The sequence below is a fragment of the Phoxinus phoxinus genome, assembly GCF_949152265.1.
Source record: "Phoxinus phoxinus genome assembly, chromosome: 2".
NCBI lineage: Eukaryota > Metazoa > Chordata > Actinopteri > Cypriniformes > Leuciscidae > Phoxinus > Phoxinus phoxinus.
Window position 1 is genome coordinate 37,744,820 of NC_136877.1, and position 20,939 is coordinate 37,765,758.

The 20,939-nt window shown below is 37.5% G+C and overlaps 1 long non-coding RNA gene across 4 annotated transcripts in view; it reads right to left on the minus strand.

Moving 5' to 3' along the window:
- Positions 1 to 20,939, minus strand: part of LOC306990156 — a 126,446-nt gene that overhangs the window by 33,957 nt on the left and 71,550 nt on the right. For 2 of the 4 annotated variants that reach the window (XR_013795830.1, XR_013795831.1), the window contains exon 3: positions 20,453 to 20,660. This is a non-coding gene — a long non-coding RNA (uncharacterized lncRNA). Of the gene's footprint in view, positions 1 to 19,716; positions 20,661 to 20,939 lie in introns of those variants that run through there. The other 2 variants (XR_013795832.1, XR_013795833.1) reach the window with 2 other exon arrangements.

Below are 20,939 nucleotides of genomic sequence, written 5' to 3' on the forward strand. Positions count from 1 at the left end.
AAAGCAACATAGCTTTCATCACCACAACGGAAGGCCCGCCTCTCCATTCATTCGATTGGACAGTGGAAAAAAACGTGATGACGTCGGGGGGCGCTTTTTCCGCTCGGAGTTGATTTTTTTTTCAACTACAAAAACGCAAGGCGCAGCAGGCGGTAAAACGCGAGGCGCCTAGAGGCGCAAGAACGCTCACCGCCATAGGACAACAATTGAAAAAAGGCGCCTCTCACTGCAAAAAACGCGTCATGTGTGATCGTCAGGAACTTATGTATATATGAAAACACATCACATTTTTCTAACTAAATTAACTGTGCTAAGCATTATATAAAGTAAAATGTTACTGTTATTCTTAATGAAATATGTTGCAAAATGTACTGTATAGGCATGTCAGCTTTAAATAAATAAAATACATTAAATATATATGCATAATAATAGAATGAATAGTTTAATAAATTCATTTTGCGAATAATTTTTCAGTTAAACATAATTTGTTTTTATGTCGTCTGTTGTTTCTACATTTTTTGGAGATTCAATGTGAAATTATTATAATATAAAAAATATTTTCATATGCGATTAATTGCAATTCATTTGTAGAAAAATATGTGATTAATTAGACTGACAGGACCATTAAATACATTTATGTAACTGAAAAAAAAGTGAGAATGCAGCCTCTCATAAGAAAATAAATGATCTGGTAACAGTTCAGGCTTACAGAGGGTGTCAGATGCAATCAATGTTTTATGCAAATTGCATTGGAAAACGGGGGCATCAATGGGTTAATGGTGAAAACAAACCCAATTTTCAATATATTGAGGGCTCGTGCATTCAGAAAGCTTCAAACAGCACTGAGCACTGAGTAAAGAAGACCTGCCCTTGGGCTACAATTTACAGAAAGCTTTACCTGCTGCTGGCTCAGCCTGGATTGGAGCCTGAAGAGACAAAGCAAAACGATTCCCGCCAACGCGTGAGCAAGTGTGTGTGTGTTTCTGCGTTGCATGTGTGTTCTTATTACCTGCAGTACCCTCTTGTGAAGCAGAGATGACTTATTACCCAGAGTCAGCGAGTGGTCATGGGAGTAAACGGATACATGCGCACCGTAGACGCCTGTATAGAAGAGAGGCTAAATTCGAATCAAACCAAGGGCCTTCAGTATGAGTCCTCCTCGGAAAACATCTCAGATCTGCTTATGTACTGCAAGATTCTCCAGTTGTTTTGTTTGGTTACTACTGAACATTATCAACCTCATGCTACAACATACCATATGTAAATGATGACATGCTAATATGCCACCTTCTCCCAAGCCCTTACTATTACCTCTATTTCCATATTAAAAGGTAAAATACCCTAGCACGCTCTCTCTAAATGGGTCCTATTAACAAAATGCATCACACCTTCAAATTCAATTACATTATAAATGCTCATGGCACATTTGTGTCAACGCAGCATGTCAGAATGGCTTAGTGAGGAGACGCCACTTTGTTGTGCAGTAGAGAAGGAGTTAATTAGCCAATCGGATGCAACGTGTAAAAAAGAGAGAGATAAACCAACCAAGTACTTGGATAATCATGCTTTCCTCTTATTTATTTCATTATTTGTTGACAACGTTGAGCTTTTGAAGTCAGAGCTGTCAAAGAAGCAATCTGACACACGCCCGGCTTATAGGAATGCATAGGGAGAGTGAGCTTTGTTCATTATGCTTAATTTTGAATAAATCTCATAGAAACCACCAAATTACATTTAAGTGATGTGTTCAAAGCGGCTCAGTTAAAAGCACTTTGAGTGCAAGCATCGCCGCTCGCTTTCTCTTCTCTTTTCTACCCGCTTTCAAGCAGGCACGTTCCTTCGATCGCATTGCTAACGGGGCAGGGTAACTGTGCAGATTAATTTAGACTGGTATAAGGGATGATTTGTACGGACGGGATTGAGCAACGCTTATTAAACACGGGAGGAATTAAAGAAGCCATCTGAAAGACTGCCTGTTTTATGCCAACACACTAATCAGTAATTAGTGCCGTATGCGTCCTAATACACGGCCCTCCGCGGCACTGAATTCCTGCATTTTGTGAAAGAGAGGATGGAAGGAACCTGAGTTTGGCAGGTCTTTCATCATTACCATTTGTGTCTCAACCTCTGAGCCTGATTTGTGGTTATTTAATGATTGTGATGGCATCGTTGCATGTGTTACTCTGCCATGATTGCCTGGAAAGAGAGAAAGAGAGAGCAACAAGCAGCAACAATTAAAACTGTATTCTAAATATGCCATAAATGAAAGGAGAGTAATTTGTGTAAGTGTAAGACTTATTTAAGAGGTTATGACATTTTTATCAGATATCCGTGAATGCAGAATTAAGCCCTATTTGGACGGGACTAGTTTTCCAGGGGGACGTTAGAGAAATTGGTGTTTCACAGACGTACTTTGCGATTTTAATCCCGTCCGAATCTGTCATGTCTGTTTTTTTCTCACACAACCTCAGTAAAAATTTCAGGGCAAATTACCTACTGTTTTTTTGGCGAACTCAACGGTCCTCGGAGAAATCTAATCCCGTCCGAATGTGATTGCTGATGTTGTATTATCCTAACGCTTCATGTGTTTTTTTTTACCTACCCGAGCTACAGTTTGCGCACCAATCTTCCTAATGCTTTTATTTAATTTCAACACGGTTGGTATCTGACGAAAAAAATTACATTATAAAATTAATAAATAGAGCCAAAACGCGGAAACTGCGCATTTTAATATCAGTGTCAAGTAAGATAGGCCTACTTGTCTAGATGTCTCTGCTCACTTAGGTGGGTTTATTATGAACAGCCACTTCAATAAACTTATATGAAGTTAATTTAAATAGGGTTTTAATAATACATAAAGTTATACCATTAAGTAATTCATTTAAAGTCGACATGAAATCAAAACTGACCCTATTTATTTTGTTAGCGCATATTACTAGTCTTGTGGTGAACAATTAATACATGCAAGTTAATACACAGAAAAAAATGGTTTGCCGTGGTAGTCTTTAATCAAAGTCTGAAAAGTTACCTCCGGTCTGAAATGGCGTTCCTTTTCTGATGACGTCAGTTTGATAGCTTGGGTTGAAAACGCTTAAACACTCCCTTCAAACCGTTAGTCTGCTATGAGCAGAGGTGGAGAGGAGGAGCGCTAAAGTAAAACTCTGTTCAATATTCCGTTTCACTTGGAAATGCGTCGAAAATACAGCATTGCTAGTCACCAACATGGGAAGCGGGAGAGTGGCATGGGATGCTGGTGCCTAGCAAAATCAGCACTACTAGCTCTAACTTTTTCAGCAGGGTAAGAAAGCAGTTTTTTAATACACTTAGTTCGTGTGGTATTTCAGCGACATTTAACCTTGTGCAATCTACTGTAACTAGTCTGTATTAAAATCATTCAACTAGTGCTGCACTTTATTTAAAGGGGTGGTTGAGTATGATTTAAATGTTCTAACTTTAGTTAGTGTGAAATGTTGCTGTTTGAGCATAAACAACATCTGCAAAGTCACGACGCTCAAAGTTCAAAGCAAAGGAAGATATTTGCTTTTAAAGAAATGTTTTTTTAAGAACTACAACGAATGGTTACACGACATTCCTCCAGGGTTAGTGACATCACCAACCCTAGAATTTACATAAACCCCGCCAGGGAACACGATTTATAGATTATAATCATTATAATGGCAGAATATGCTAATCAATGACTAGAAGATATTTAACTCCACATCAGCAATATAAATTCATCAACTAACCATTCAGAAACATCCTGTTGCATTCTACATGTTGTCACTTCTTCTTGAGTCTCACCATCGTCTGACTCCAGTTTGAACATAAAAGGCTAAAAGTTTTTGAAATTTTCAGTGTGTGTCTGTGTGAGGTAAACGGAGCTGCTAACACACAAACACACACATAAGCTCTTGAAGCTCCGCCCTCTGTGACGGAACCGCAGCTCATTTGCATTTAAAGGGACAGACACAAAAACAATGCGTTTTTGCACACCCTTAAAAAGTGACAATTTTAACATGCTATATAAAAATATCTGTGGGGTATTTTGACCTAAAACTTCACATACACACTCTGGGGACATCAAAGACTTATTTTACATCTTGTGAAAAGGGCATTTTACCACCCATTTAAATTAACTAAATGTCATTCTTTTCACTGAAAACGTGCCTCCATTCTATGTGCAGTAGACTCATTACAGACGGCAAAAAAACACAAAACCGCCTGTGGAAAGCAGGCGGTACATGGAACTTCATTTAATTGAATAATGAGCATTATTATCCTATAACCAAGTGTTGATTCAGGTGTCAGGATCACTTTCCAAAATCTAGCTCTCTAACTGACCTGCAAGATAGGAATTGTATTCAATACAGATTTTGTGGGTGCGTTTTTGCCTTTACCTGATTTGTCTAAATTCTTCCCATGAATCGGCAACTAAAACAACACAGAAAGCATGTGAAAAGCATGTGTGCTATCAGCAGGCACAATTCATTCTTTGTAGTGATTTTTTGTAATGAGTAAAACATCACACTGATAAAGAGAATCAAACAGATTTGCTATCTGCATTTTACTTCCTAACAGCACTGGTTTAAATAACATCAAGATAACTGAGACAAGATGTTGTAGAGTAGCTGGTTTGCACAGGATATGAAAAGTCAAAAGATAGATTTTATCAGTGCAGTCATGCTTAGCATCTCAGTTTAATGCATTCTGCAGCAAAACACCGTTGTTCAGTATGATTAATTCAGGAGGATCTTAACAATAACACGAGAGACAATGCTGTGGGTAAAGGAGAGATGAATAAACCATGTGAATGTCTCTTAAACATTGATAACAGTCTAACGCCCAGTTACATTGCTAAGATTTCAAGGATCGCATGTCCCAGAGCAGTACACAGAACTGTGAAGCCCAACAGGTGTACAAAGAAGAGGATGTGTTTGATACTCATATTTAACCCTGAAAAGAGAGGAGATGAACTTGAAATTCCATCCCATTGACTTCAATTGCTTTTATTTTGAACTAATGATAAAAAAAATTATATCCCCAAGCCCTATATACGTATATATCACTGGATTATTACAATTAATGGTAAAAGTAATGCTTGGAAATGTAAACTGATATTAAAGGGTTTAAAAGCTTTTTTTGTGGTGAAAATACTAACGTGCCTAAGACTTTTACACAGTACTGTATAATGTTTGGTTTGTCCCTTTATGAAACTTCCATAAGGCGGGAAATATCCATAAGGAAATCATGGTGTGTTGAGGTTTTTCTATTGCTTTGGGGACATTTTCCAAATGTTTAGAAAAACCCACTCACTCAAACCTCTCACACACATTGTTTGATTCGCACATGAAAACCACTTGCATAGAATTCTGTTCCATGTCGAAACAGCATGTATCCCCACGTGCCCACAAAGAGGTTCCCTAAACGCAAAAAACAACAACAACGCACTCACGCACACACACACACACACACGCAACAGAGTCTGCTCTCTATCTCCCACACAAGCACAAGAACTTCACACGGATACATGCATGCATTTTCAGAGTTAACTGCATGTTCCTCGTGTTGTCATACTGATGGATGGTGACTATCAGCTCTGTTTGGGACTGGTGGACTTCATTATGAACCAGAAACTTCTCCTGTCAAAAAGAGGCAGATGAATAAGTGTGTGAGAAAGAGAGAAAGATTACATTCTCTACCGCCGGAGAAAAACAACCAGCTTTTAAGCTGCTACACAGGATGCTTAATAAATAGATCTAAACAATCCATTATTCACTCATTCTTTGTTCAGTGCTGTTTACACAGTGTCATATTACAATAACTTGTGTTGACTGACACAAAAAAAGATTAATTGAGGCCTGGCAGCAATGCAAATCAAAACCATAGCGAGCAATTAAGATCAGGCTGCGATTATGAATTAATGAAGAGGGGGCATTATTGAAAGATTAATAGTTGAAATGAGTTGCGGTTGTGGCTTCACAGTATTTATGGTTGATAGAAAGCATAGATACAAGGCGAGTTCAAGCATGACCAAGTGATTTCCCTTACATTATCAGCCATATATCAGTGAGCCTGAGGAGGACGAGGAGGGAGACAAAGAACAGACAGATGAAGGTGAAGACCTCAGAAGTTAATGAGCACAACATTCTGAATCATGTAAACAACAAGAAACACAAAGTTGTCAAGACTCCAGTCACTAGAATCTTCGTCCATCCATGTGCATTGCTTTGATGCTAGAATCACTGGAAATATGGTATACTGTACTGTACGAGTGTATAAAATGATAAATAGCTTGCTACAGTTTCAGGGTAAAATGACTAGTGGTGCTAAAAGCCCAGTGACTTATACTTTAATGAGTTAAATCACGATTTGAGGAGAAGGTTATCAGGTTATTATGATTTCAGTTTCAGGCTTACTCAGAACTGCTGTACAATATGGATTCAGAAAGTGCAGCCGGTGAGTAGATGCTGACAGGTTTTGAATTTTTCATATACTGTACCAATATTTGATGCATTTACGAACTATATGAATAGAAATATTTTGCGTAACACTTTATAATAACTGCATGCTATAAATCATTAATTAAGCATTAGTAAATAGTTAATTTATCATTTATAAAGCATTAATAGACATTAATAAGCAGTTTATAAATATAGCTATAAATGCTTTATTCTTGATTTATAAGTATTATAAGTACTCTTATTTATAAGTATATTTATTTATTGTGTATAATAATTGTATTTTATACTTTATTAATGATCAATTTATAATTTTTAAATGAACAATTACATTATTAGTTGTCAGTTAACTATTTTGTGAGCTCATCTAAAGTGAGGACTATTTATGCCTCGTAAAGCTTTTACAGAGGAGATTTAAAGTGAACATGCTTGAGCTTCCGTTTACAACTGATGTGTTAGTTGAGAAGTCTATATGTGAATAAAAGCCTAAATTCAATCTATCATATAAAGCAATCGTGTCTTTAGACAATTGTGGACTAAACCGCTAAATTCATATGCTTTATTTTTACGATCTCTTTTTGAATCGTCAAAGTGTCAGTTGCGTCGCTGTCTATGGAGAGTACAGAAAGCTCTCAGATTTCATAAAAAATTTCTTCATTTGTGTTCTGAAGATGAACGAAAGTCTAACGGGTTTAGAACGAAATGAGAGTGAGTAATTAATGACAGATTTATTTTTGTGTGAACAACCTCTTTAAGGTTTTCCTGCAGCCTTACTGAATGTGCTAGTAGACTCCCTAGGAAACAAATAAACAGATATAATTTAAATTGACTGAAACTAGCTTAAATGAATCAATAAATGCAGTGTCCTCTTGTAAGGTTGAATTTTGGATTTTAAATTCTATTTAAATTCCACATATGGGGTAGGTTTAGGGTTAGGAAACACAAAATTTACTATGGTTGTGTTGACTGATTTATATTAACTAAGTTATAATAAGAATCAACTGTATATTTTTATACAGAGAGAAAATTTTTGTAGGAGAGAAAACCTCACCTTTAGTGCTTCTTGATGGACATTTTACCTGGAAAATGCAGTGGTTTTGAACTTAGACAACATATTATTTCAGCCTTTTGTTCATTGGATGTCTACCTGGGCCAGAACCAACCTGTGTCTCCTGCATAAGTGCCTCAGCTCAATCCGCAAGGTCACAGCTTCGACTATGCATGCATTTCTTCATATACAAAAGGCACAAATTTGCCATTTTTCTTGCGTTTGTCATGTATATACATACTCTGACCTAAATTCACTCGTTTTTGTGGTGGGGTGGACATAATGACACACATCAGCACTTATCCTTCTAGCCACATGAATAAAGATCTACATGGCAGGCCATTATTAAATCAAAATGTGGAAAGCGTCCAAAGTGTATACTGCGAGAGCAGAGATGCCATCTTCAATAGCTGCGCTCCTTTCTTCTCCATCTCTCTCTCCCTCTTTCCCCTGGTAGCGAGGCAGACACATTCATATGAGGAGCGCCGCCGTTCCTCCTAAAAGGCATTAATGTGGAGGCAGCCAGTGTCCCTCTGGTTGTGTGTCATTTGAGTTAATCACCATGAAAAAGACCACCCCACAGCAGGCCTTCCATTTACCCCAGCTCCTGTTTTCTGCCATGTCCCCACTGAAAACAAGGCGCGCTTTCAGCGTTTAATGTGAGGATACAAGGCCCGCCGCCGTTCCCTGCTCGATTCTCTTGACAGAGAAATAGTTTCCGCAGACACACACAGACCATGTCAGCTCAAATGCGCACAAAGAAACACAATACCCCTCTGCCTGTTGGATGGAATGGAACGTCTCTGACAGTGAGATGGGCCCTGCTTTCTGAAAGCCCAGCCACTCACCAGGGAAAAGGAGCTGTGTATGCAGTGCTGGTGAAGGAGTACACAATATTACAATTATTATTCTCACAGGATGTGGAGCAAGAATATTTAGCTCAAAAAGGTCGAACTGTGTTTTTCACTAATGCTAAAAAAGGTCAAAGATGGATCACAACAAATAAGCACAAAAACTGGTTTTACAGTAAAAACTGCACAAAGATAGAATAATTGATATGTATAAAACTGTTTTAATTCACTCACCCACATGTCATTCCTACGTACGGAGCCCCTAAAGGGACCTTTGCAAAAAAAAAAAAAAAAAAAAAAAAAAAAAAGACTTTCACGTGCTCACCTTTTTTTTTTGTAAAGCTCCGTACATTCCCAACCTGTGGGACTGTGTATTTTGTATAACAAAAAAGAAGATATTGAGAAATATCTCACCGTTTTCTTTTTTTGTGCATACAATGAACGTCAATGATAACCAAAACGGTTTGGTTGCCAACATTCTTCAAAATATCTTCTTTTGGGGTCCGCAGAAAATAGGGTCAGTCACAGAGGGTTGAAATGACATGAGCACGAGTAAATTATGAGAGAATTTTCATTTTTGGGTTCACAATCCCTTCAACTTTAAGTGAGCATTAGATAATGACGATGGTAATCTAAATGTAAAAATAGGGTAAAGAGCATGTACAATTAAATATCCAATATCGGACAAAATATATATTTTTTCAATCTCTACTTAAACTTAATTAACATAATCTTTGTATTTAATTTCAGACAAATAAAGTGTACTTGTATATTACAAAACTTGTTTGGATGGTATCATTTGATTTCACAGAATAAAAAAAAATAAAAATAAATCACAAGATACTATTATAGAGAGATGCTACTTTTATGACAATGCTGAAGGTGAATAGAGAGTAAATGACTAACAGGCACTTTTGACAGAGCACAGTGCAAAGTAAAGAGTAAAAATATCTACGAAACAGCAATGAAAAGTATGAGTAAACCAACTACAAAGCATTCAAATAGAGTGTGAAACAGACATTAGAGTACTGCTTCCTCAGTGCAGGACTGGGGTCTGACCCAGACTAAAGACCTATTCATCTATTCTGTGTTCTATGATGAACAACATCCTCCACAGCACCACACCATTTATAAAAATATAATAAAAAAAAAAAACACATTGAAAACAGACAATGTTAACGATATAAGAGTGACCCACAAATGCAATATACAATTTCCACACAAAATTGTTGTTGATGGGTCTCCGTTCTATATAATTTTGTATTGGACCCTCGTTTAAAGACCATATGGAGAGAGAGAGAGAAAATGGTGCAATAAAAGCATGCACTGACCAGTTAATATCGCAGTCGTGGCCTGAACCATGCTCTTGAGCATCTCCGATGTGTAGTGCTGATGCTGCAAGCAGCATGCGTGTCTAACACAAATATTTCATTACCAATTCATATCTCCAACTGATCTCTCTCTCTCCAAATCACCACCAGATATAAATGACTTCCTCAAATGTTATTTTACCATTTATTTCCACTTCGGCGCTTATTTAAATGTTCGCCCCTCTCTCTTTCTCTCACTTATCTGCCATAGTGGTAAATAGGAGAATTCTTTACTTAATTCCATTAAGTTTGTGCCGCCGCTCCATCTCTCTGCGCTATGAGCATCAGTATTGCAGCTCGGCCTGTCTCTTAGCAGTTCTGCATGGCTGCTCTGGGATAGAACATGACAGTTACATTAATGTCTCTATGTAAATTGCCCCCTGCACATGGACCAGCAGGCAAAAAAAAAAAAAAAAAAGACCAAGAAGAAGAAGAAAAACGCAGAGGGGCATCCATTGCCCCTGTGACAGCAGAAATTACAACAACATTCATTGTGTGTCGGCCCAGAACGCCCGAGTCTATTATGGAATACGGCAATTTCACTGAGTCTCCATCCAGGCAGATGGACAGGCAGGGCCAGCGCAGTGGCTAAAAAGCAATGACAGCCAGCGATTCTCCCCCCTGCGGGCGCTCTCTTTTTAACAAAGCAATGAAAAATAGAGAAGATGGGGGAGGTTAGGCAACCTGGGCGCATCAATAGACAGTTTGTGGCATGTTTCAGTCGAAATGACACCTTGCTACCACAGTGTAAAAACTGATGTTTCCTGAGTAATCACCATGCAAAACATTAAAAAAATGTACTGTATATGTCTGAGAAATCCTTTTATATCCTAAAACTACTTTAATGAATCAAACATTTTAGACAATACAATACAAGTGTTTTCATGCACTCGAGTGTGTCTAAAGGCCTCAAGGAAAGAAGTATACACACTATCGTTCAAAAGTTCAGGGTCCGTACATTTTATGAGTACTTTTATTCAGCAAGGATGCATTATTTATTTATTTTACCTTTATTTTATCAGGAAGTCTAACTGAGATCATTGATCTCTTTTACAAGAGACACCAGGCCAATGAAGCAGCCATGCAAACCCACAAGACAACATATACAACACGCATTTAAACAAACACCACATTTGTATGATTGCCTTAAATCCATCAATAGATATCTATTAAAAAAAATTTTAAAACCATTTTGCAAACTATTCCATGATCAAGGAGCATAAAAAGAAAAATCAGTTTTTTAACTTTTTACATCAAAGAATCCTGAAAAGAATGTAATCACATTTTCCACAAAAATATCAGGCAGCGTTACTGTTTTCAACAATCTTATGTGAAGCTGAGGAGTAATGACTACTGACAATTTTAAATCTGTAATAATATTTCATAATATTATAGTTTTTACTGATCAAATAAATGCAGGCTTGGTAAGCATAAGGGACTTCTTCAAAAACATTTAAAAAAATTGTACCGGCCCCAAACTTTTGAAAGTAATTTAAAATCTTTGATCTCTTAAAGGTACAATATGCAATATTTTCTGCCGCTAGAGGGCACTACATTCCAAACAACAACAACAACAGCGTAGCTTGATGACGATGTGAAGGAGCGTGGAAACATGGGAACTGTCGTTTTTAACTCAACCGTGGATGTAAATCAGTCAGACGGGAATCGAAAAGTCATGTTCATGGATGAGGTAAAGTTCTATTTTTATAAATGTTGCGTTTAATGACATGCTTTTATTTCATTCAAATTAATTAACCGCAAGAAAAGTAAGGTTTAATACTAAATTGGTTATCATAGATGTTACTCATTGTTGTGATAACGCTGCGCAGTTTTACGTGTTCTAAACAATTGTTGTAAAAGTACATCCGAACATAACCGCATAATTTGCCAAAAGACTGATTCATCTTTATGTATAACACATGCTATATTTATTTACATGGCCATAAACACCAGATGTGATAAACAATGTCAATAAACTAAACAAAAGCCTAAAGCAATAATACTTTCCTTACATAAACATAACTATTACCGAATGCTACATTTGGAATATATAAAATGGACCCATACGTTTATGGGACTTGTCTTTGTCGACAGAACCAGCTGCAATCGGTAAAGAATAATTGTGTTCCATAACAAATGCGCAAAACAAGCTAACGTTTGTTGCTTGATAGACGCTACAACTACAACTTCCGCATTTGTCCAGGACTCCACGCAGTACGAGCGGAAACCAAGGGTAACGCGGATATGATGCCACTGACTGATGACTCCCAGCTCACCCCTGCTCACACGCCCCGTTTCCTAGGTTAAAATCGCAATTTTCTCACGATTTAAAAATAGTTGAAAAAATTGGGATATTGTAATCAACTTAACAAAATATATAACACTGGCCTTGTGATTTTGGGATATTTTAATGCAAAAATATTACATATTGTACCTTTAATAGGGTAAGTGTGATTGAGAAATAAGAAGCTGTTGTTGATACAGTACACACACACACGCACGCACGCACGCACGCACGCACGCACGCACGCACACACACACACACACACACACACACAGCAACAAGCAAGGCCCAGGAGAACATACCCTTTAATCTAGCCTAGGTCAATTTAGTTTCCAATAGAGATCTCCATGAGGCATTCTCTCACGTGATGACATGTTTCTTTTAGTTGTCTATTTCAGGTCTTTTCCAAGGCCTTTTTGAACACCACTGTCACTGCAAGCCAAGTCTAAATTACACACAAGGAAAAGCCAAGGAAGGAAAAGCAATCACCACAGCTGGTCACCCCAAATTGTACAGAAAGCAAAGAAAAAACAAAGACAACAGAAACATGCTGGTTGAAATACTGACACCAGCTGTGCAATCTCAGAATAGAAACATAGAAACACACATACGCACAAATTCAGCATGGCAGTAAATCATTGTTGAAGATGTGTACAAGTGGAAAAGAATTACAGAATAAAGGACATCATATCTCTTTGAAGTCATCTTCAATTCTAGTCCTGCTGATTAAGAGGGGCATAAAGCAACTGTTCCTGTCGGGGGAGTTTAGGTTTAGAGGTGTGAGTGGATGGATTCCTGCTTGTGCGTCAGAGGTACAGCTGCCGCTTAGACACACAATTCACTCGCGCTATACACTGCAGAAGCAAAAGCAGTGTCACACTCACAGTACAGGAAATGAAAGAGACCAATATTAATTGTTAAACTATTCTTTGTCATGCTAAACTGAGCATTTACAGCAGGCTGAAATGAGCCATATGGCCAATACTTTACCCTTGGATCACACATTTACCAAGCAAACATTTTTAACCCCCTGCAGATATTCCCAAACAACCTTTAAAATAAAAAAAAAGTTTTAAACCCTCAGGAAACTGCAGGGAGACCGTTTAATCTGTGTTTAGTTGACAAAAGGTTTATATATGATTCTTGTTACAGATCTAGAACAATGTTGACATCTACAAAAATGTTGGAAATTATGCAAAATCTGAAAAAGTGATCCTAGCGTATGTTACATTCCAAAATGTGTGTTATAAGTGACATGACGTTCATGTGGATTAGCATTTACTGTGAATCGAGACAATTCAAGACATTGAAAACTTAGATAATGAGCTGCTCGCGTGTAAATGAGCACAACATCATACTAATCGCAAAAAGCTGCGATCAAGATAGATTTTTAAATAATAACAAAAGCCATATTGCAATTTAAATTGTATTTTGATTATTAGTGCAACCCTATTAATTTGACATTTTAATGATTTTTATTATTTAGCTTTATCAACTCATGAGTGCCATGCAGTTTTTTCACAAACCCCCGTTTAGAAGCACTGCTCTAATGCATATTATATATTATATTATTATATAATTAAGGAATTGTAAAAATCGTATATATCTTAAGATATTATTTTTGTTTTGAGAGTTTAAAAAAGGCTACGTCAACTGTCTGGTTACCAACATTCTTTAAAATATCTTGATGTTGTTTATATGTCTATGTGGTGTTTTTAATACACTTTAAAACAAACCATGTGCAAATTCATCAGTCAACACCATTGCGAGTATTTTCTCTTTAAAATGGCAAAATAAAAACTGTACAAAAGTCTTAAAAACGCGGTTTGAAAGTGCCCCCCTCTCCTACCATCACAAACTTGTAACCAATCCCATCAACGTGCGGGACAGGGCTTTTCTCCATGCATGGACTTTCTACGATGTTTAAAGCGTTTCTAAGAATGCTGATTTTTCTCTCTGAGATTGGGAACAGGGACATGGTTTGTGTAACATTATAGCAACACATTATTAGCTATTTGATGACTAGTCAAGCCAAAGAGGTTGTAGAGAGCGATACATAAAACACATTACCATTCTGACATCGACTTGTAGACGAGCCTGTATAATACATTCTTCCTCTTCTGAATTAGTTTCTGTTTCAAACATTTATAGCAGAATTAAACCAATATTTCCACTTGCCATTGTGTAGTGTTTACTTCAGTAAAGTTGACCGGATCAGGTAGTATGTACTGGTGTAAGGCAGGGACTAATTTGCATATTCATGCATAAACTAAATGAAGCAAGGGTGTAGAGTTACATTCAAACTATTTTAGGGCATTAAGAAAAAACATTTTCATGGGAAAAAACATAATCATTTTGATTATCAAGGATGTTTTAAGGGATACAATTATAGACTGCAGGGGGACTTTAATAATTCATGCATCAAAGGGTTAAAAAGGTATTTTACATTCAAATAAAATGATTCAAAGACATACTCAGAAAGTGTTTGTGACCTTTGATAAACAGCCAGATGGTGTCTATCGCTGGAAATAAATGGAGCAGGACCCAAGGTGGAGTCCCACAACTGTAAACTTCAAAGCGTGTGAAATGTGTATCTGCAGACAGAAAGTTGTGAATGCTTTGTGGTGAGAGACAAAGCAGAGACAACATACAGCATTCAGAGTGAGGTGGAGGTCTCACAGAAGGGGATTTTCTGCAGAGGGGAGCGCTCAGGTTTTGAAGTTTGGGAGCATTCCCAGCATGAAAGCACAGTTAACTTGAAGAACAAGACAGAATCACATTAGGCTATGTCCTGAAGCCATGTGACCAGCATGTGACTACCCTCAGCACTGTGGGCAGTCAACCTCACACTTGCTATGAGACTGCAGACATACAGTATCAGACAGAATAAGTGGATACCTGGAGGCCAATGACACGTCAGCAACGTGTGTTAGTGTTTGTGTGTTGCTGCTACAGTAGTGTCACTCATCAGAGAGATGTGTTCTTAAGAAGTAGTGTGCATTCCCTCAGGGCAGAGAGAATTGTAGCGCAGCTCTTTTCACACGCTGAGGATCTGTTCCAACACACAGTGAGCAGCCTCGCTGTCTGCTGACTACATAAGCAACTGCATTCTGAAGGTGAGCCTTGTGACTGATTTGAGTCTACATTGGAATCCTTAATTTCGCAATGAAACGCAAGAAGCAACAGAGCATTTCTTCCGTATTATGATAACAGATTATAAATGTGAGCTGGCAGTTGATTGTAAGAAGAGGGCAGAGTTTAATGACTAAATGATTGGAGAAATCCACTCCAGCATATATCACAAGGTACAAGCTAAAAAAAATTAAAATCTACAATAAGATCAATAACATACATTTAAAAACATAATATAAGGTGAATTTTCATTTCCTTAAAAAATAAAAATGTTAAGCCTTAAAGGTACACTGTGTAGTTTAAGTATTTTATTAGCTAAAATCAATGTCTTTATTCATAAATATGTCTTCATTGGTGTAGAATTACCTCTGCCAATGATCTGACTTATCCTCGTAAGCGAAGAATTTCTTATCTTTATTTACATGGGACAGGTAAGTCCATAGAGGCTTTCATGTCATTCCGCCATCTGGAAAAACTATAATAGCAGAGAGGGACAAAAAGCACTAGCTACCTCAACGCGTTTCCACAACACGTTTTTGTTCAGAGCCAGCGTCACGTGACTGAAACGTACAAGGAGATCAGTGAGAGGCGCACGCTTGTCACTGCCCCGGCAAATTGAAAGGCTGCACTGCACGGTACTTCATACTTATGCCGAGCCACAGGAGAAGGAATCCTCGTCGCCAAAAAAACAAAAAAAAATTATTTAAAACGAAAAGTGACCGGCGAATAAAAAAAACAAGGGTAAATATGGGGATAACTTTTCCCAGGTGGAAAGAGCTAATGAAGGAGAAAGACTTTGAAAGGGACGCTTTCTTCTCGACAGGTAAGTCAAAGTTATGGTCTAAATTCCAAGCTTTTTTTCATTGCTTGGTTGTGTAATTCATTATATAGGCAGCATAACAGTAGAACATGTATAGTTAAACTCGATGAAGTGCTATTGGAAGACGTTGTGATAGCTTCTTGGTACATAACGGCTACCGTAGTTGCAACACGCATTTAAAAAAACGAGGCACTAGAGAGCACTATTCGTTTGAATGCAAAAAACAATTTCACCGCTAGATGGGAGAAATTCCTACACATTGTACCTTTAAGATTTTTGTATTTTGATTAATTGTAAAATTTCATCTTGATTGAAAAATCCTTCATCACTTATTCAAATAAAATATGTCAGGATTATTCAATTCAATTTGATGGAATTTTACTAATACTTAAAATGCAAAATCTTAAAGGCGTACATTTTTTGTGAGTGTAAAGCACCAGTGCATGGGAGACTCAACTCACAACTTGGTTAGCGTGTTGCTTAGCTAATGGGGTTTTATTTGTGCTTATTTATTTAATAACTAGTAAGTTTGATTATAAATCACCTTTTTAAGTGCATTTTTTTCAAGTGCTGTAATGTGACCATCCTCTAGACTAGAGATTACAGCTAACATGTTTAATAATACATGTGTTGTAAACTGTACCTGTACAAAAAAAAAAAAAAGTTTTAGCAGACCAACATTTTTTTTATGCTTTTCATTATGGATTAAAATGTAAAGTATACAATATTTATAACCACAATGCTTTAAAATGCTGCCTTTAGAATTGAGCCACTATGTTTAACAGAAACAACAGGAGTTCAATCTAAAAACAACCTCAATGTGCTATATTCCACTCCAAAAAAAAAAAGAAAAAAAGAAAAAAAAGAAAACGGTTGAGAACATAACCAACCAAACAAACAAACAACATGGTATCAAAAATGAGCCAGTTTGATTTGTCGCATTAACAGCACATGCAAAAAGTGGTGGTGACCGAGGGCCTGCCCTAAAAAAAAATAAAAAAAAAATATATATATACAGTATATATATATATATATATATATATATAAATAAATAAATATATATATAGATATAGATATATATATAGATAGACGGTATTCCTAAATGAATAAATAAATAAATAAATAAAGAGAAAAACGGAAACAATCCAAGACGATATTCCTGTAGGCCTCAGCCATCAGTCAAAATGATGAATGTGAGTAACTAAACTGTGGACATAGATCTGCCAGGTCTCGCGTGGTCCCACTGACATCGCATTTAATTATAACGCATGTCTAATTGAAAACCCCCAGGAAAAAGGCGGGATATTGTGGTCTCTCTCCCTCTCTCTACGCCCGTGGCAGGCCACGGAAAGTTAATTAATTAGGAGGCACCTCCTCCCTCCTTTATCTTGAGTTACTATCAGCCCTGCCTCACTGAGCTGATGAGATTTTCAGCTAGCTTTTCATCTCGTGGAAGAAAAAAACAGAATGGCGTGAGGAGAGTGTTATCAAATGAGCTGTTGAAGCAGCCAGTGAATATGTCATTGACTGTGACTGCTCCCGGAGTGAATGGTGATTTATCCACATGACTCCCGTCATGCTAACTGTGTGTGTGTGTGTGCGTGCATGCCTGTCAGGAGTGGTGGACCTCTTTCCCCCTCGTTCAATGCACTCACATCTGTATTAATACCATTCGGCTCTCAAATTAGCCCTCAGCAAGCCAGAACTTGAACTAACATCTTCTAGATAAAAGAGGATCAATACTTTACAGCCCAGAAGAAGATTGTCATATGTTGAGCATGATTTTGGAAGCGAGATGCCCTTCTTTATAAACTCTGATAGCACAATAACTTGAAAAGAAAATGGAAGACTCCACAAACTATGCTTTTAAGCTTGCATGTGTTGAAAGCCAAGTAAACAGGATTTGTGAAACACTGACAGGCGCCCACTGATCCCTTCAGTGCTGACTGCAGATGAGACACTTTAAAGATGTTTATATTTATCCATCTTCTGTACGTCTGTGTGTGTCTGTGTGAATTAATAATGTGAGTATCAGGCCACCAAAGAGTTTCTGTCTTTTCATGATGGGGTGTCTGACAACAAGGCAAACTACTTCCTCTACCACCAATGACGTGCTTGTTGGCAACTGGGACCAGAGCAGGTGGCTAGAACGGACCAGGGTGTGTTTTTAAGTGTGTGAGTGTCTCTTACTCTGCCATAGAGGTAATTAATGAACCCCTGAACCTGTGGAACTCTGTTGAAAGGCTGCCAGCAGATAGTCAGCGGTAAATCAAGAACCTCAATGCCAAATCAAAAGAAATCAGTTGATCTCTGCATAAACATGAGATCGGAGACACACCAGGCGGCGTCTGCCTGCTCTGACACCCCGTCCCATCAAATCACCCGCTTCAACACCCCCCACCCGCCACACACTCATACACACACACACAGACCATCCTTTTCTGTACTGAGCCAAAGTCATCTAATGCTCATCTCACCTATATCATATCATGCGGGAGAAAGAATTGTGCGTTTTTTTATTAATTTAAAAAATACAGTGATTTAAAATAAAAAGTTTTCCTAGATGCACATAATGTGGACAACTACACAATTATTATAACTAAACTGATCAATACATCTTCAGGTGTGAGCTGGGATAACGCTTTTTTTGTTTTGCCCATTTATTTAGAAAATATTTAGTATAAACCTTTTAATAAATTCTGCCTCAAACATTTTAGTAGTTATTTTAGTGTCAACTATATTTATAACTATTAAACAATTAAAGTAAAAGTATACAAAAGCCATGCTAGAGGCATTAGATTATATGTAAACAACACCAATCAAGACAATCTTTACAAGCATGCCAACATGAGATAAAAACTACACTCATGTTAATATTTCCCACACATTTTGATTTGCTAAATGTACATATTTGCCCTGTGCATTAATTCACTGGACCTTCATTTCATACAAACAGGAATAATGCAGAATACTTTTTATTATTGCTACCATACAGGTCTAAACAGGCGTAAAACTTATTTAAAGTGATAGTTCACCCAACAATTTAAATTTGCTGTTAATTTGCTCACCCTCAGGCCATCCAAGTTGTAGTTTTTTTCTCTCAGTAGAACAGTAAAGAAGATCTTTAACTGCAACTGTAGTCCTCGCTCAGGACCATTTGCAGAGACTTTGGATTATAGGTAATAATGTTGTAAATAATGTTCAGTTTCTTACACAGACCGATCATTTTGGCTTCATAAGACTCAATGTATCGTCAGGAGCCACGGGTATTATTTTGTTTTGCCTGTATATGTCTTTTGATTCTCAAAGTGACAGTAGCCATTGACACCAAAGACCACAGTTCCTGTTAAAAAAAAATTATTTACTGTTCAACTAGTGAAAAAAGACACCTACATCTTGGATGGCCAGAGGGTGAGTAAATTAAGAGCAATGTCTGATGGAGAGATAATAGTTAACATGTATTTATTACAAAACAAAATTATGACTGTAAAACCAAATATAAGTATTTACTGAGCTCAAAAACTGTGTTATTTTGGGAGTAAGGAGAGGATAGAATTTGCATTTATTGAGTGTTATGCTCACTCCTAAATTTTATTCATGTAATTCTTGAAATGAATCTGAAAAATCGTACATTTTGAAGCCTAACTACCACACTTGCTCAAGAACACAACTCGGATACACCTTCAGCCACCAGCACATCGGCGTTTGCGATTTCTCAGTAATTAGCATGTTGAGAAATCACTGTCTTCTTATTTCAACATTCCCACTGTGACTAAAGCGAACAGGTATGCATCATTATCACCTCTAAGGTGTAGAATTAAACATTTTTCTTAAGACGCTCGCTCATTTAAGCATGGAGACAACGGCACTGGGTAATTCATGACATATCAGGTACGTGGAAAACATTTTATTATAATTAGATGCTAATTAGCAAGATAAAAACAGTACGGGGATCTCAGTTGAAATCCTGATAATGAAAATCATCAGAAAGTAATGTCATACTACAGTGTGTCCTACAAAATCCTTAAGGATCCAGCTGATTTTAATAAACACAAAGCAGCCAGACTGTATTGTATGACGGTTTGAGTGAGTGAACCGGCATGCCTTAATTCTTTTCTCCCCGAGTCCTAATTGGCCCAGTCAACAGCAGCCAGGCCACATCAGCGTTATATACTCAGACACATCCATTTGTTTAACAACCTTGAGCGTTTGAAGAAGACAGATGAAAGGGGAGTCTTGGACAACTGCATTAGAGCCTCCCGACCACAAAAGAAATACCCTGCTTCATTAAAATGATAATACGGCAAAAAGACCCCAGCCCACGTGCGTACTCTCTGAAGTACAAAAAGCCTTGTATTAGCCTGCACAGCTACAGTAGATCCCCCCCTCTTCCCAATCAAATCGAACTGTCATCTGAGGAGACAGGTCATTTACATTCATGATAAAATGATCTTGCATTTTTTATTTGTCTTGGAAATTAAAGACTTACTTAATCATTGTGGATGGAAGTGGGGGCCCGGGCGATGTAGTCATGTGTTTCTGATTGCATTAGGACTGATGTGGCGTGGCGTGATGGATATTTAATAGTTAAGCTGTCCCTCTGTATCATGTCACAGGCCCCTGATGCACCCGATGCTCCGCAGCGCGACGGCGGTTGCAGGATGGCTTTAATTATTAGGCCAATCATGGGAGTAGGTCTAGAAGAGAAAGAAAAGAGAGATCCCATCATGGAGAGCATCTCCAAGGTGAACCGCACTCGGGACTTTACACTTGATATTGGTTTCAAATTAACTTTCAACCCGTAAAAATGTGTCAGTGGGTTCCCCTGTTGTTTTGGGCCTCAACATTTTCCAAAATATTATAGTTGTATGTTCCTCAGAAAAAGAAAAAAAAAGTCTAACAAAAATATTATTTTGTAATTGTGGGAATTACACAAATCAGTAGATTTTAAACACACACAATACTGTGAATCAATA